At 41.6% G+C, this 15,795-nt stretch overlaps 1 long non-coding RNA gene across 1 annotated transcript; it reads left to right on the plus strand.

The window, feature by feature from the left end:
* The first annotated feature begins 514 nt into the window (after window positions 1–514).
* Window positions 515–12,150, plus strand: LOC109280507 (uncharacterized). Its single transcript, XR_002086851.2, has 3 exons — window positions 515–1,275; window positions 11,070–11,192; window positions 11,668–12,150. It is a non-coding gene; the product is annotated as an uncharacterized LOC109280507 (long non-coding RNA).
* The last annotated feature ends 3,645 nt before the right edge of the window (window positions 12,151–15,795 follow it).

A 15,795-nucleotide genomic window follows, 5' to 3' on the forward strand; every position in this document is an offset into this window, starting at 1 on the left:
GCACCCTCCCTGACCACCACCACTGTCATCAGAGGACAGGGCACCCCCCACCCCTCACCAAGTGTATCCGGGCTGGTACCTGTGCTATTAATTTCCTTGTTACGTCATGGTTGTGATATGCCAAATTCCTCTACTCCCTTACTGGACTTCCAGTCTTATCAGTGGGTCTTTCTTGATGGATTTTTGACAAAATTACTATGCAACTTCCACATCAGAAGCACTAGGCAAAGAAGGATAAACTCATGCAATTATTCTGCATGGCTTATTTTAACTTTGCACTAGTCTGAATGCCAATAGCATTCCATCACGAGATGGAAGTTTCCTTTTAAATTGCCTTGGGAATAAGTGTCTCAACTTCTGCATGTAAATGGGTAGTCTGTCCACCAAAGTTAATTTCTATGAATCGGGTCTGAAATGCATTCTCTGCTAAGTACATCTTGCATAATTAAGTTTTTTGACTGTTTAAAAGTTTCCACATTTCCTCTTGGTTCCACAGATGGATGCATGAGGGACAAGCAAAACAAAGACTGGAAAAAAGCAAACAAAAACATGCCTGCAAACACATCACGATTGTTCACTTTGCCTCGAATTACAAAACAGCATTCTTCACATGGTTCGAGTCTTAGGTCATAAGACGTGTCAGTTTAGAAGAATGTCGAGTGGAAAGGATGCAATATGCTGAGAGAACGTCTGGTGGAACCTGGTTTTAGGAATGACTTCTCGGAGAGAAAGGGCTTTAATAATAAGCAAATGTATCCGATTTCTGAAAACACACTGTTAAGGTCGGCCGAGCAGCTGGCAAGGATGCGAGTTCTGTGACCTGCCTCTGAACCCTTCAAACTCATTTCCTGTCAAGCATCAGACCCAGGAGGACAAGCAAAGAGCTGTTAAGTTCTTTTCTAGAACACTTCGAGTAGAATTCCAGTAATGGCTTGAATTCCATTCCAGTTGTCCTAAACTGGCCACTTCCAGTTCCTAAGACTGCGGTGCTGTATGGCAGCACTGTCCTCCTTTGGGGGCTAGGAGGAAAGCGTGGGGGTTAGAAGGGAAGCGTGAGGTGGAGGAAAACAGAATCCAGCGTTTCAGACAGGGAACAAGGAGATTCAGATGCGATAATCATTTAACATCAAGACTCCCTGTAGATGAAAGTTAATCGGTTTGCCCTTAACAGCAGAGGTGAATCCAAAGGCAATATGCTGGGTGAATGCCTACGTGATCTCATCCTTGGATTGTATGTGCCTTGACCAAGTGGAGCCAGGTGACATCTGAAGATGGGTAGGCAAAACTGATTCATACAGATTTCCTGACATGCCGGTTTACACAGAGGGGGGACAAACAGATTAGCGCAAATCAGAGTAGGTGTAACTCCCCTTTCTTACCCCTCCCCAAGATTCTTGCAGAGGGCGATAGGAGAATGTCTAAAAGCTTCAGGTGTGGTGGCTGTTTGATTAAAGGACACCTAGTGGGTCACAAAGCTGATCTGAGCTACACAAGCCCTACACAGGCACAAGGCTGGCAGGCATTCGTGAAACATCTCAAATTCCACTTCTGTATTCAGCTAAAAAGTAGAAATGCCAGACCTGACTACTGTAGAACTGAAAAAAATAGTTCATTTAAACCCAGTGCTAGAAATGGAGATGCCTATGTTAAGGGGCAGAGACTTATTTTTCTTGCACTGACTAGCCCACAGAATCCAAGTTTACAGTGGTACAACTTGCCCAGACTTCTGATCTAACCCTTCCATTCCCAAAACATTTGCAAAGCTTAAATATGGGGCAAGACAGCACAGTAGCTGGCAGCCCATATACAGACTGCAGTACCATGAAGCCAGGCATTTCTCTTTTATTCTAGTTAAAAAACAAACAAACAAACAAACAAACAAACCTGTAAGGTTTCTAAGCATCCACTCTTTGCCCTTATCAGTTCCCCTGTCAAAACCACACTTACTGCAATAAGAGCTGAACAAAAAGTTTCTGCAAAGTCTAGAACAAAAATAGGATTACGAGGAAATCTGGTACTGCCTTTCAAAGTTAAGAGGCACTAGGGATACGGAAGCAGATTTGATAACTGTTAGTGCAGGCACTCTCTTCCATGTCATATTTAATTGTTTCTAGCTGGTTTTGTTTTTATAAGGGAAGCAGCATATCTAGATGCATGGCAGATTGTTTAATATTAAACACAAATGTAAAGATAAAGAAAACAAGAGGAGAAAAGTTGCTGAAAATCAATCAGAACATTTGCTTTCAATGTGGATGAAAGTCTGCATAAATCATTTGACACATGCCTGTGATTTGGTTTTGTTTTTGTTCTTTTGATTATTCTCTGTATATTATTACCCAGAGATTTAAATTAGTCTCTGAGAGCAAGCCAACTTCCAATAAAGCGCTTCTCCAGCAGGTGTACAAACTGAACAAATTCTACCATCAACAAAATATTAAAAGCAGAAGACCCTGCCAAGTACTAGGTCTGTTCCCTCTAGTCAGCTCATTTGATGTTTTGCTTTTTACACACACACACCCCCTCATTTCCAATCATCGGCTTGTGACCCAAAAAAATCCACATACAGCACAAAGATCACAACAGCCACCATGTTACTTTATGTCAAAAACTAACTGGAGAATGCTTCAGTGGGATTAGGCATATTTTCCAAGTTAAATCACTGGAAGTCGTTGGAAGCAGAAAAATGAATGGACAAACCATTTTAGTTTATTTTTTAATTTTTTAAAATTTTTTTTTTAAGTTTAGCAACTCTTTGAACTGGCCATCACAGCTGCTGGCTGAACAATGACTGACCAGCAGATAATATATAAAAATGCAGGGCTGAACAAAGGACAAACAAACAAGAAAAATACCACCCCTTCAATGTAAGGCTTGGACCCACTTTGTTCCATTCACTTGTTGTCTGTTTATCACCTTCCCCATCAGAGAGCACAGCAAAACTGTACATGAAATTATGGTGCTATGGGTCTGTGACCCTGGTTTGGCAAGGAAGTCGAGGCTTACTACAGAAGGTCTAAGAGGAAAGCAGGACTAGGCTTGCCAGGTCCCTTTCTTGTAAGTAAACAGAATGGCCTGTTTAGGAGGAGAGAAATGTTTTGTGTGCATAACAGGAAAGGAACAAGTGACACTGATTTTTCTCCTGATGAATACTTAACTGTAATTAATAACGAACTTCAAAAGACTCCTACTGGGAAACCGTCCTGAACCATAGCATTTATTATAGCTTTTACAAAATGTGTCTTGTCTTTTGGACAAAGTCTGGATCTGGGTTTGAATTTTACAGTGGCTCACATCTGAAGGTCCAGATCTGAATCCTCCTGAATTTTGATAGAGCTTGGTTCTAAACCTGGATTCAAAGTCTGCAGCACAGGGACATTCATAGTATTCACAGGAATTCACTTTTAGGGAAACAAATGCATGAAATTTCTGTCCCCATTTAAAAAAATCTCTGGAAGCAGAAGTCTATATTCTGCTCTCAAGGCTATCATAAGCATTGCACATTGGACAGGCTGAGGCACACAAGCTTATAAATGAATGTACCTTTAGTGCACTAAGTACTGAACTGTCTGGGGGCTAAAACAGAGCAAAAACAGACCTGTAACAAAAATAAGCTCAACTCCCTCCTGCTTGGTCACACACACTGATGGCTTTTGTTACTGACCACAAATCAGGACAAGGTTAAGACCTTAATGCAGCCCAATTCAGTCAAACTGAAGTCAGTAAGAGTTTAACACAAACTTACTGCAGTTTTGAACAGGGATGAACTTACACATGTACATGTGCATCTTGAATCATCATCATTGTTAGGGTGACCGTAGGTCCTGTTTTCGCAGGGACTGTCCTGGTTTTAACACCTGCCCTAGGCAGCCCTGCATTTCTTCAAATGAAAGCTTCTGTCCCATCTTCAGAAACCTCCGTTCTTCTGCCATGGTATGTGATAGGGTGTTGCCAGTCTTCCCACAGTGCTCTACTACTCCTCTCCTCTGCTTCCTGGCACACACAGCTAATCCCAGAGCTCAGGGACTTCCATGTGTGGCAGAGAGCTGGGGGAAGAGACAGCTGAATGCACCAGAGAGCTGGGAAGGGAGGGCAGGAGGAAGTAGAGTGGTGCAGGATGCTGGAGTACCTTTGCAAAGGAAACACTTTTCCCTCAAAACTTATCAGGCTGTCCTGTTTTGAGACTTGAGGAATCTGGCCACCCTAGTCATTGTGGGTAGGCTATTGTGAACTATCCATAATTCCAAAAAACAAATTTACTCAAAATATAATCAAACAGGGACAATGGAAAAAGCAGAACACATCCTGTTGTTGATGTGATCAAGAAATGAATGTTTAATAATCTACAGGATGTTATCTGAGATTGTCCTTAGGGGATGGCTCTCCAAATAAACTTGAAAACATAAAATCCAGAAATATTTACTTCTAGTACAAATGGCATATATTCCTGCAAACCACTAGGCAAGCCATCTAGGAATCCTCCTAAGAGTGCGCCTGCATTGGTATAATTCAAATATTTCCAGTGTGCTGCTTTAGGGGCGAATACTATATTTGAAAATAGCAAGAAGAGATGTTCCATTATGTAACACGGCCTGGGACATTATTTTTTTCCCCAGGAAAAAAAACTGTGAATTACTGTTGCTCCATTGTCAGAACTATTGGAAGTGAAACAGAATCCTTCCCCATAGATACTAGTTATACTGAAATCAGAATGCAGGAATATTGAATATCACATCTTCCATTTATTTATTTATTTTTTAACCACACATCTTTTGATGAGAAAGAAATGTTGTTGATGGATTACAGCCTTCTTAAACCATTCTAAAACATTATTTAAGCTTCTGTGGGAGTAAGCTTCATTTAAAATTGTGTTCATAGAAGAAATCTCCTTTTAGTATTTAAAAAATGCTATGATAGAGAGTAAGTTTCATGATCCCTACTTCACAGATAGGTAAACTGAGCTGCTTAGAGCCTGAAGAGTCATTCTGGTACTGGCTCCCAAGACATCATGTGTATTAAGCCTCTCACTCAGCCTTCCCTATTAGGTTACCCAGCCTGGTGGTCCCATTCATATGCCACTACTGAGATGGGAACTATCTAGGCAAACTGCAGAGGTGATTCAACCTCCCCCTCAGCCCCCCTTCTGTCTCTTGTATCTAGGCAAACTGGAGAGGTGATTCTTCCCACCTCAGTAGTGGCATATGAATGGGACCACCAGGGAGTACATTTGGATTTGACATTGGCACTGATTGTGAGCAACTGATTTAATGTTTGAGCCCCACTTCTCAACATAAGCTTGCATCATTGTCAATTAAGTGACATTACAGCCGAACCCCCCTTGTTTTCTGGGAACCCTGGGAGAAAAAAGAGCTGAGGTGCATTGCTCTGAGCCATGTCTTCTTCAAGACAAAGCAGGCACCAGGAATGTCATTAACGAGCATTGAACCATCATACAAAGAGCAGCACTCATATTCCAGTGTGAGCCTCAGCCTATCTACACTGACAACTAAGGTCACCCGCAGGCCTGTACCAGGTGAATTTACATATATTGTAAACTCCCAAGCTTGATGCGCAGCACCAGGGCATCTCAGCCCTGGAAGATCGGTTGAAGAGCTTGTAAGATCCACCCCAACCCGTGCTTGCCTCCTAGTATTTTAGTGCTGGGCTCAAGTAATACAGTGTGAACAGCTTTAATGTGGGCTACCAGAAATACTATAGATAGTAAAGGTCCACTCATGTCAGTTGAAAACAACTAGGGTCAATACTAAATAAATGGCATTTCAGGCAGACCATAGCACAACTGTTTGGAGGAGAGGGGGCAGGAGTGGATGTAGCTAAACTAAATTATGTATATAATAGTTTTATCAACATACAAAAGGATGACGGCAGTTATACTATTAAATAAATCAGTGTGTGCAGATTAACTGGACACTGTCAGGATTCTCCCTCACTGCCAGGGACAAGTAGAAACCTGAGGATGGCTGAGCCCAGGGGTGGAGTCAGGAGTGCAGTGGTGCAGTTGCAACCCCTTTCAATTGCTGCTCCATCCAGACTTTAAAACCAAATGCCTGGGAAAGGGAGCAATGTCTCTATTTAGGCACTGCTGAGGGAGTCAATTGATTTCATGGCTTGGTATCATCTCCCTGATACCTGTTAATCTCTCTCCACTCCACAGGTGTTAATGGCCCTCTATCTTTTTCATTGATCTTGATGCTTCAGGTTACTGGACTATTCAAACTATCCTTTCTTCTGAAATGCTGGTGTCTAGTAGCCATTCTTGTTAACATCTCTTATTTTATTACAGCCCTGCAGACTCTGTTTAGCTCCACCAGAAAACCGTAACTCAGGTGTGATAATACTAATTCAGGTGTAGAAATGACTGACAGTAAAGTATTGGAGGCACTCAATATGCCCAAGAAAGGTAGATTTTGTTTTATGAACCTGAATAAGAGATGTACATTTAACTATAATGACTACAGGACTAATGATACAATATCCTTTTACTATTTTTTTGCCTAACTTGTTGTGTTTTTTAAACAATTTATACATATACCTCAACACATTAATTTTCCAATAGTTTTATTTTTCGCTTTGATCTTAAACTGAATAATCTAGTACTAGTCCCCTACCATATTAGTAAGGCTTCTAGTTTCTCTTTTAACAGAGGAAAATATGTTGTCTTGTATGTGATGATGTGCCAGACCATCTACATCCCTCTTTTCAAAATCCTAGATTGCCTATAGCTGAGCCTGCCGTCTCTCACGCATGACAGAGACACTAAGAAAGGACCATCTGTGTGAACAGGCATTCAAAGACTAAAGGAGACCGACTAAACTAACAATGCAGAGAGTTGTACAGTTAACAATGTAAAGCATATTGAGGGAAAAGAGAAGGGCAGAGTATGCTGTTACAACGCTGTTCAAGTCGGAGTTTATTTTAAGATGATAACATTTGAAATAATAGTTCCTGTACAAATTGAAAACAAGATGTGGAATTAGACACAGATGGTCCACTCCCAAATAAACTATATTGTGAAAGTTTTCACAAGGCATTGTTACGTAAGATATGGAGAGCTGACATTTATGAAACAGCAGATTGTGTCTGAGACAAAATGGATGTTTCCATGAAACTTGAAAAAAGTGTGCCTTTACACGTGGCTAAGAAGAGCTAGACTAGCATTACTTGGCCCAGGCAAGAGCTAAATTACATTCTGAAAGACGAGCAGTGAACTAGGTCAGAGACTGTAAACATATAGTAAGATCCTTTGAAGAGAAACTGGGTTCTTGTAGATTAGTCTTTATTAGTTTGATTTGGATTTATACTCTAAAGATGACACTTTTTTTCTCTTACATACCCAAGACCAGAAATAAAAAAAAGTTATGATAATGTGAAACAGAGATTGCAGGAAAATCATTTACTTAGGTTTGAGAAACCAAACAGTTCCTATTTATCAGATCTGGGATGTTCTAGAGTCCTTTATTACTCGTTTCCAACGAATGGCACACAATTTATTAAGTTCACTTTCCAGCATAAACAGGTATTACTGCTGAATATTTCACAAAAGTGAATGCAAGACTTTGTCAAATAGATTACCCCCCGCCCCCCAAGTCTAACTTACTGAAAAATATTACAAAATGTTGGAAAATATTTTGTATAGTTCCACAGCTATTTAGAAGAAACATTAGGAAAAAAGACAACCATGCTCTCAATTTTGTTTTATATTTGCCATACTACTTTGTACACAAAACCGACAAGGCTTGACTGCAAGAACAGTAAAATGTTTTCATCAATGAAAAAAGCACACCAAGCTTAAAAAAAAAAATTGTTTACCTGCAGCATTTACCAGTATGCCTAAATGTTTACCTGTTAACTTATGACAACCAGAAAGCAAAAAAATCAGGGAGTTATTTTTTTTGCCCAGACTTAAATAGTCTGAGATTAGAATAGATTATTTTTTAAATCTTGTTAGTAACAACGATAAGGAACCAAGTGTGTCTTCAGCTAAGAATGTCCTTGTAAAGCTTTAAGACAATATTGTAGATTTAAAAGTTAGGATGACAGAAAAGTACTTGATAAACAGACAAGTGAGTCAACAGATTTTTCTGATTATATTCTCAATTTCAGTGGATAAAATTTTGACTCTCCTCACATTGGAAAAAAATATGACCTGGAATGAATAGATCAGTGATTCTCAACCAGGTTGCGTCAGCACCCTGGGGTTCCTTGAAATCTTTCCAAAGGTGCAACGTTAGCACTGTTGTGTGCGTAAACACAATTCACAAGTTAAATCCAGATATTTCAAATAGGAATTCATACTGTTAAAAGCATTCATGGTTCGAGTGCTTTGCAACAGAAGAATTGCTTTGTTCCTTTTCTGTAGTCAAAAAATGAATGAAAACTAATAGCTAGAATTTTCTGCTAATAGGGGTACCTTGAGTTTAGAAAGGTTGAGAACCGCTGGACTAGATTCACTCAAGAAGTGTTTCTAAGTAGCCTGTCTGTGATGTTCAGGCCCTTGTATTTGTGAAAACCTTTTTGCATCCTAGGGAAAAAAATCCCTATACTTTTTTTCATATTTAAAAATCCAAAAAAAGGAGTAACACAAAAGCCTCCAGGGGAGATGGAAGGAAGACAATAATTTGCTAATATTCTGAAACTGAACAGAAATGCAAAACAGCAGCTGACTGTAGTGGTAAGGAGGACCTGTTTTATATTTAACTTTGCAATATGCAAGAAGAATGATAGCATCTTCTTTCAGACACAGGTATACGCACCATGCTGTCTAGTTTGATTGGACATCTGAAGACCCACATCCAAGCCTCCTCTCTCACGCTCAAGTTATACTGATACAGGGTGTGTACAGAAGTGCTCCATGCATATTTTCCAGTGCTGTAATTTAGAGTACTTTTTCTAGCATTATAAAGGTGCTTTAAACATGACAGAACTGCAGTGTTTGGTGAAGGGGGAGGGCTCCTCCGAGCCTCCCTGTACTTGCCAGGCTAGGTGGCAGGGGGCACTCGGTAGCCTTTGGGGGCTGCAAGAGACTGCAGACAGAAGCAAACCAATGGAGAAGGCAGGGCTGGGATGAGAGGTGGTCACTCAGCCTCTCTTCCTACTCTAGGCAGAAGCTGGGACAGGCACTGCTTCTGCCACAGGCTGGGCAGCAGGTCTCACCCTGTACTGCCCAGGTGCTGGCTGCTGTGCTAGGCTCCGAGCCATGGCTGCTCTGGTTCTGTGGTCTGTGGGTATTTGATGAGTCCCCACCCTAACACACTGAGCCCCCATGCTTTCCTGACTTATCCAGGACCACTGAGGCCCTTCCCAACTGCACTTTGCTGGGAGGGAGTGGGTCCCCAGCCAGGCAGGATGGCATGGAGCTGGCGCCAATGCTCCCCTTCTGCCTGGGCTGTACAGAGCTGAACCTATTTCCTTCCCCCCAGCACTGCGCAGCCCTGAGCCTGCCCTGGCTGCAAGCCCTGCTGGGCATCTACCAGCTTTCTGGGGTGGCAGGAGCTCCACAGTGCCTGGTGGCCCCCAGGACAGAGCCAACCCCTCCAGTTGCACAGAGAGACATGCTGCAGGGAGCCAGAAGATGGCCTCCCCTCTCCTTCCATCCCCACCTCCCATCTGGCCCGATTGTTGCTGTCTCAGTGGGAGAAGGGTGGATTGCCGGTTTTTGCAGATTTGGCTACTGGGATGCTGGCCAGTAAACAGAAGTTATTTAAAGCTGTTGGGTGCTAAAGTGCCATAAAATACAGCACTTCAAATTTTATACCTCATTTAAGATGGGTTAATTTAAAGCGCTGTGTCCATTTTTGAAGTGCTGTAAAGCCCTGCACTTTTGTTAAGTCACAGCAATAAAGTGCTTTAAATGGTGAAAAAAGCAACTTCTGTACATGCCTGTAGTGTGCAACACACACATACATACATCAGCACAACAAAAAGGGTTACAGGAAATGCTTGCACATCAAGTAAGTGGAGCATTTTGTTTAGAAATTACAACCAAAAAAACAGCATCAGGGTAATCAAAATGAGCACGGCATCCAGACAATGAAAACCAGAGCACTTGTGGTATGCTTAGTCCATTAGACTGAAATATATAAACGCCAAAGGAGTGTGATGGCCTAGTCATGAGACAGTGGTGAAGTACTATCCCATGTGGGAAAAACACTATTTGTACAAAGATTAGCGGTGTCAGTAACAGAGGGATCTGCAAGCAACAAACACCCTCTTCAAATCAGGTCAGGGGAACTGGCAGTCCCTTTTATAGCCACGCTATCAAATGGGGAGAATCAGGGAAAGAGAAGAGTGAGACAGAGACAGAGGCAGGCCATTTGCCATGCTGCAAGAACGCTGCAATGCAATTCCATAATCTGAGGTTTCAGTTATTTTAATGTGTATTTAATAAAAACCTGTGGTCCTTTTCCATACATCTTAACAAAGCAGGTTATTACAGATTATGGACATTTCCTACTGTGAATTGTGTCCGACAATGGACAGCTACAGGTATACACATCATGTTCCATATTTACCAGCATATAGTGCTGTGGTTTCAAATTCTTAGAATCTGAGCTTGGGATAGATGTTGTTGGTAACGGTTACTGGGTAAACACCCTGAGAAAACGTTGACTGTTATGATAAAAGGTGAAGGATATTTGACTCTTTTTCATGCTTTGCTCTTCATGGTTCTTGATTCACAAGGTCTCTGCTTTAAGTTACATTATGGAGCACAGCTTGCTAAGCTATAGTTACGGATGAGTCAGCAATTCCAGTTGAATTTACATTTCTTTTCAGGGGTTAAATATGTAGCTATTTTACAATTTTCTTCCAGCTGAAATTGGCAAGCAGACCTTGTGGGCTGGAGGAATGTCTTATAAGAGCCTGATGTTGTATTGTTTTACTGGGATCTTATATCCTTTTTTTTTTTAAATCCATAAAGTTGAATCACTGTGCTTTAGATTTATGTCTTTGGGGAAAGGAGAGAAAGCCAGGGACAACTGGTTTATTTCATTTAGTAGTTCTAATCACTATAATTGTGCACTAATTTTTTCTTTTCCAAAATCTTGTTTCAGGCATCCGGAAAAAATGCATGGATTCATTCTCCTTCTGGGATGCAAACAGAGCTCTCATGGATGGCAATGGAAAGAGGAGACTGGAACCGTGGCTGTTGAGCAGATAAAGATCAACTGGGAATGGTCAATAATCTGCCAGTATACCATGGGAATGTGCAGAAAGCAGTCATGGGTCAAGCTCTAAGAATATAATTTCACATGATAAAATACTGGCCCCTACCATCTTTTGCACGCAAATGTTTTGCACTAGTCCCCTAGCACGAAACTTCCTCCAAAACCAGTACAACAAATTCCAGGAAGCTTCCTGGAGGGAACTTCCAGCCATATCAGGTTTCTACACCAACCCCTTTTCCTGCTGCCAGAGAGGGAGTCTGGCCAGATTAGTGGGGCATGGCTAGAACTTCTCTGCCCCCAGGCAATCCTGCCTGTATATCAGTCTCCTATAGAGAGCTCCCATTCAAAGTCAACACAATTTATACACGGGGCAACCCGAAGCATTTTTAAGTTCTTAAAGCATTTCTAAGAGATTTTTTTTTTTTTATGTAAGATCACTTGCATTTTTATGCAAGATTCACTTTACATAATTTTTTTTCCACAGGATAAAACCTCAAATCCATTGGGGACGCGTCTTCAACCACAGCAAAGCCAGCACTAACAGGAGGTGCAATCAATCACTCGAGTAGGAGGTGTTAGTGTCTTCACTGGGCAAATTATGGATATTCAGAAGGAACAAACGTAAATCAAATAAATGCTTCTGGCACAACAACACATGCAATCCAAGATGTGAGCATATTTGTGATGTCCTCATGTCACAGCTTTGTCTTGGCAACAAGCCTGTGAAGACTGACTAGATGATTTTAATGGGTCTGTAGGACTGACCCATATAAACCTGAGCCTGATCCAGACCACAGCAGGACTCCTTAGTGCATGAAAGGAACAGATCCCAAAAGGACTGAGATAAAATTAGATCTTGGCAAATTTGAATTCAAAAGTATTATTTGAGATCTCATTCCCCACAATAGACATGCCATTGGCAAACAATCGAAAACAGGACATAGGTACAGAAATGATCGCTATTATGTAAGGACTAATTACCTTACTATAATATTTTGAGTACTACATTCCTAGGTTATAAAAACCAAGATAAATTACATTAGTGCTCTTGCTAGAATTAGACTTGAATCAAAACATCAGAAAAACACCGGAAAATTCACATCCAGATTCAAACTATGCAATTGGCCTATATTTTTATGACAAGCTGAACCTTTTGCTTACACAAATTGTTGGAAAAATCTAATCCACAATCACATTCTGTGCTTTGGACCAGTCTCCAATGATGACTAACACATCAATATTCTCCATCTTATTATCACTGAGAGCAGCCCTGGATTTTGGGTCCAGTTAAAGAACACAGTAAAAAATAAGAGGGTATAAAGGAGAGTGAGTTTAGCTCACCGAGAAATTTGAAGTGAGTTGATTAGAGATATACAGGTACCTTAATGGGATCCTGATGCACCATAGCCATGAAGAACTTTCTGAACCAATGGAGGAAGTCACAACAAGAGCTAGTAGATAGAACTTAATACCAGAGAAAACGGAATTAAAATTAAGATGGACTTAAAAAACCCCAAAACAAAACTCAACCAGAGAACCAACCACACACACTGAGGGTATTTAGTATCCCAAATCCGATATTCTCCAAGTAATTGTTTAAATTTTGCGGTCCCTCTTTTTAAAAAAAGTTTAATTACCAGCAACGGTTGTAAAACCAATAAAGATGGCAGCGTAACTCTAAAGCAAAGTCTTGTTATACCTTACGCTGTGAGCTATACAGATGTTGGCTGGTGTTAGCACCAGCTTGGATTTTGAAGCAGTCACACCTTTGATCTAGAAACCTTCTCCAATTGTCCCCCACCTGCAGAGTTGCGAGTTGCCAGTGGAGGCCAGGTAAGCAGGGCCAGGACTAGGAGATGCAACTGTGAGTTGCCACTAGAAGGCTGGTGAGTCAGGGCAGGCTTCTATCCCTGCTCCATGGGCAGGAATGCGAGAGATCCTAGGATACTGGAGGACTTCCACTTGGGCAGAACATCTGTGTGGAATGGCCACACCTTAATGGAACAGGAGGCTGGGTGGTACAGATCAGAGATAATCCTGCCCTGGAGCAGTGCAACTTTGAGTCACATAATGAGTGCTTAAAACCACTCTAAAGTGTTGATTTGTGGACAATCCAGGGGGTAAGAGCTCCAGCTGCTGCCCAAAATTAGTGTGCAACAAGGCCTGTACATTACTAAAACGAAAGGAACTCCAGTGCACCAGTGGCTTTGTCTGACATAGGACCCTGGCAGACATTACGCTAAAAATATGATTAGTCTGTTAATCACGTCACGATCCCGGGCTTCCCCTGCACTTGCAAGAAGGGCATGATTTGGATCTGATCCCCATCCCTGTGGCATGGCAGGAAGTGTGATGGTTGGGACTGGGGATCAGATCCCATCATGCCTTTAAATTAATGTCTGTCAGTGCCCTGAAAGTGACACCAGATTTAAATAATGGTAATCTTCAGATACAACCAAAAGATTTGCCACTACTTCAGTAGTGCTAAATTTCACCCTAGATGTACAAAGTTTATTTAGGAGAGGAGTGGAGGAAACCACCGTTACTGAGAAAATAGCACATTCCTAGCTCCCATTAATAACTTCCCGTAACTCTTCATTGGTTTTGCTACCAACAACAGTAGAGAATGAAACTCACTAAACAATGTGCCAAGAGAGTGGTGGGAAATCCCTAACTTTTTCAGTGTTGACTTTGTTATGCAGGAAATTAAGCATAAGCTAAATCTAAATACTGTAACATATAAACTATGCTGGCCATGTACAGGCAGCCACCAAGAAATGGCCCTGTTTGTTGTGCTGTTTTGTAAGAAAAGAAGGACTTCATGTTTTTAAGGTTTGGCTGCACCTGAAAGTCTTGCAGTATTGTGAAGAAACAGATCTTTTATTTGGGGTGTAGCAGCATCTAAAGCTATTTCTGCAACCATTAAAACATTTGTGATAACACAGGGATTTTTTCAGGAACATGCTGGGACAGGGAGAGTGGGGTTGGCAGGGGTCAGGCTGGGGAGTAGGCTGCATGGTGCAGTCAGAGGTATCAGGGTGTGAGGTAAGTAGGGGACTGCTGTGGTGGGAGAAGTAGGGTATACAAACATTGCTGCAGTCAGACAGGGTTGTCAGTAAAAAGGCACATCAGTAAAAAGTTTGCAGATTGTTAGTAAAAAAAATCCTTGGGTTCACAGCCTTCATATGCAGGAATCTTCATTTGGGAGGCGTTAGAAGAAAAAAAATCTGTGAACCACCATTTTCTCTTAAGCAGTTCATGCAGCAACTCATTTTAGATGCTCCTTAGTCCATCTTTCTGTTCATTATGGTTTTTGCCTGCATCCTCAATTTTCCCCCTTTGTCTCAATGGGTGTCCATACATGAGCAGCGAGGCTGCTCCAAGATGCTGAAATTCCAGTGCATCAGAGCAGATTTGCTTAATTGAGTCTGGTGGAGCATAGCAATTGCCGTGCTCTAGTACCCTCCTGTGTCTCATGCATCAGCCTCCCCACATTTAAAAAGGGCAGTGAGAGCACTTGAAACTGAAGCTTGTTCAACGAGCTTTAGTTAAGTGCCCCCACCACCATTTTTAAGAGCAGGGATGCCGATACACTTTGATTAAAGCAGCTTTTGGAGCTGTTCTAATTAAAGCGCTGCCCCCCTCCCCCCCAGATCACATGTAGAAGTGCCCAATGTCAATGCCTGCTTTGACATTATCTATTTTGACAGGCATGGGATGTGCTGTTGTGCAGGTTTAGGTGTTTACTTTTGTGTATAAGGCTCATTGCCCTGACTATAGTCAGAGTCTTTGGTCTATACCAGTGGTTCTCAACTTTTTTGAACCCAAGGCATCCCTCCATAACTTTTGTGAATTGTGTGGCTCCCGATTTCCAAAAACTAATGTATATATAACAGTGCTTGACTTCTTAAAGAGGGGTTAGGCAATGGAGGTAGGGGATCACTCAGACAAGGACATGTCTGAGACTACGTCTACTTAGCTCATCCGCTTATTTCCTCACATCCCACAACACACTTCAAAGGTTCTGGATGGTACCCTAGGGTGCCCCACCACCTTGACTGAGAATCTCTGGTGTATCCCAAGCCCTTTAGGGATTTGGGGTTGGACATGTGGAAGCTGTTGTAAGGCAGGAATCAGATGCACAAAACGGTTTTGCTGAATGTTTCTTTCCTCTATTTGCAAAACAATTTCTGTTTTTTGCTTGTTTTGAAGCATTTATTGTCCATAGAGACATATACAGGACCAAAATGCACAAATGTGATAAACAACAGCTGCAGGCCCTTTTGGCTTCCTTCTCTTTCTATAGTATATACTGTTTCTGTACTTAGTTTAGCTGGGGTCTGGTTGTCGCTATGAAGGGGAAACAAACAAACAAGGCTTTGACACCAAAGCTGGACATTTAAGATCAGATCTGGCAGGTTGCTGAATTCAGCTGCTAAGTTCTCAACCAGCCTTTCCCAAACACACTAACACAGATTGACTGACTCTTTCATTGTTGCTTCTGATATCTGTATTCACAGAACAGCCATCTTCACATCCCTTTTAAAAAGGAGGCGAGCCATAGATATTTTCAAGGTCTCAGGAACTCGATTGATTCCTTAGGGACTCACCG

This window comes from Alligator mississippiensis, chromosome 2 (genome assembly GCF_030867095.1).
Source record: "Alligator mississippiensis isolate rAllMis1 chromosome 2, rAllMis1, whole genome shotgun sequence".
Taxonomy (NCBI): domain Eukaryota; kingdom Metazoa; phylum Chordata; order Crocodylia; family Alligatoridae; genus Alligator; species Alligator mississippiensis.